Source organism: Myotis davidii, unplaced genomic scaffold (genome assembly GCF_000327345.1).
Source record: "Myotis davidii unplaced genomic scaffold, ASM32734v1 scaffold185, whole genome shotgun sequence".
NCBI classification, from domain to species: Eukaryota; Metazoa; Chordata; class Mammalia; order Chiroptera; family Vespertilionidae; genus Myotis; species Myotis davidii.
In genome coordinates, this window is record NW_006297811.1 from 5122877 (window position 1) to 5125896 (window position 3020).

A 3020-nucleotide genomic window follows, 5' to 3' on the forward strand; every position below is an offset into this window, starting at 1 on the left:
CTTTCAGAGAGCAGTTTCGATTTCAGAAAGATTCTCCCCACCTCATGTAATGCCCTGTTTTTTTTTTCCTCTCCACAATCCTTTGCCTGGTATTAGCCGTTAAATAAGCAACACCTGGTAATTCATGATGGTTTTCAGCGTCTTTGGATAATTTAAAAAATCTTAGTAGTGCCTAAGTTTCTCCATTTGATGATGTAAATGAATTGTTAATACTGATTTCTCTGTCTGGTACATGAATAAGTGCTAAGCTTTTGTGTCTGTATAGACTTATGTGCTTTTATACCCTAGGCGCATTTATTTTATTTATTTTTGGCCATATCGATTCAGATTCTTTAAAAATTTTTATTTTTCAGTTACAGTTTATATTCAGTATTATTTTGTATTAGTTTCAGGTGTGAAGCCTAGTGATTAGACAATCATATACTTTACAAAGTGACCCTTCCCCCTTCGCCCCCTTCCGATATTTCAACTACCCACCTGGCACCACACATAGTTTTACAATATTATTGACTATATTCCCTATGCTGTACTTTCTATCCCTGTACCACATGCACACTTTAATTTAAGGAGCACTTTTCATTTTTCTTTAGAGCAGCGGTTCTCAACCTGTGATCGCCTAAGACCATTAGAAAACGCATATATAATTACATATTGTTTTTGTGATTAATCACTATGCTTTAGTTATGTTCAGTTTGTAACAATGAAAAATACATCCTGCCTATCAGATATTTACATTACGATTCATAACAGTAGCAAAATTACAGTTATGAAGTAGCAACGAAAATAATTTTATAGTTGGGGATCACCACAACATGAGGAACTGTATTAAAGGGTCGCGGCATTAGGAAGGTTGAGAACCACTGCTTTAGAGAATGACTTCTCTATGATATCTTAGAGCCAGGTGTGTAATATTGAAAAACAGGATCTTTCAGACTAATCCCAATTAGAATTTTCCTTCCCCGTGATTATATGAGTTGGAGCAGTGTAATGATCTTTGCTGAGTCAGTCTCCTTGGGGGAGAAATCAGTGTCATCATTTCAAAACATCCTAGCATAATCCAATCCATTCACAGGTGGCAACCTGCAAAGTAGGAATATTCCCAGGCAGCTGGAGGGGTAAGGCAGGCACAGGCAGAAGTGTTAGGGCATTGGGAAATGCTACCTGGAGGCTGCCAAAGACCCACAAGATGGGGATACCTCACAGCAAGCAGTTCTCATACCTTAAGCAAATACCAACAGGCACTAGGAAAGAATAACAAAGGAGGAAACCCATCCAGGTATAGGGTGAAGGATGGGTAGAAAGAAGTCTGGGAGGGATTGTTTTTAAAAATGTGTACTCCTGCTTGGATTTTTGTTTTCCTACACAGTACAGCCTTGTTCAATAAAGAATTTCAATAGCTAAGCCAGGTCCCCAGGATTAGTCAGGAGAGCAGGAATCAATGGGAAGGGAGGTGGAGGAGGAGAAGTCACACCTCACTGCTGGGTTTGATGGGCTACCTGCAGGCTTTTGTATGACTTGTTTAACAAGCCTCTGATTAGTGTAGAAAGCAAATGAATCACTGGGAGCTGTGGCGAAGGTCGTCCCTGTGACAGTGGGGAGCCTGGGAAATGCAATATCATAGTCCTCTAGAAAAGGACAGCCAGCTTCGCCGCCATTCCTCACCCCAGCCCTTTGTCTGTCCGCTGTTCTGCTTTGTATTCCAGCAAACGTCACCAAACTATCACCTCATCCTTTGTGGACCCCTGTCCTAACCTTCATAGCTGCACTGGGTTCTGCTGAAGTAAATAAAGGTTTATCAAAAGCGTGAAGGCAAAGGGACACAACATTCCTCAGGCCCAAATATCCTTTAGCGTTTCTAAAATATTGACGTGTGTCCTTATCCCCCCCCCCCCCCGTTATGTAAATGAGAATAATTATCTGTCTTGCAAGTTAAAAAAAACACACCTGTCTAATACAGTCTGACAATCCAAATTTGCACTAAACTTTGTCAGGAGATTAGCTATAAATGTACACATACATACAAATGTGTGTGTGTGTGCATGCTATTATTTTTAAAATATATGTAACACTACTGTGATAAATAAAATACAGAAAATTGTTAAAAAAAATAAAATATTGACGTGTGACTGAGGAGTCTCACAGCAGTTTTCTACTGAGAACTTCATACAGCAACTCTCTACTTTCCCTCCTCACCACCCTCCCTACGCCCTGCAGTTCAATGCTCTGGGTCAGAACTTGTTTAGATTTGTTTTCACAAAGTAAAGACATTTAACTGATGATTTGTTCCAGCTCTTTGAGCATTTGCTGCTATGTGGTGGGAGATCTCGAATTTGACAGACTCATTTTCAGTGAGTGTCAGATAGGAACTAATCTGCCATTATTACATTATTTATTCTTTCTTCTCCAGGAAGGACATCAATTTGAAAGGGAAATAGATGAGCAGATTTTTTTTTTTACCTTCTCAATAAACCAAGACAGGATCCTTTCTTCTCCCTCTTCTAATTTTTTATTATCACAACGTGTCCAAACTCAATTTGAATGGCCCCCAGGGTCTGTGCTGCAGTGCGTTGTCCTTTTTATCATTAGAATGTGAAAGGGAGTTTAAAAATTAAAGACAGAACCAACTGATACGTTTCAGAATAAAAATGAAGAGGAGCTGAGAGCAGTGGGGGTGGGTAGTTCCCTCTAGGCAAGTGTTGTCACCAGAAATCTAATATGAGCCACATACACAGTTTTAAACTATGTAGTAGCCAGCCTCACCAAAAACATAAAAAAGAAACAGGTAAAATTGATTTAAAGAATATATTTTCTTTAACTCAGTATATCTAAAAGATTACATTTCAACATGCAATCAATATAAAAACTAATAGAGGCCCAACATGCAATCAATATAAAAACTACTAGAGGCCCAATCCAGGACCCATCAGGGGATGTCCAACTGCGGGTTTAGGTCCGCCCTTTTAACAGATGATAGCTCCATTGTTGTTTCTTTCTTTTCATATTTAAACCCATTGGAATTA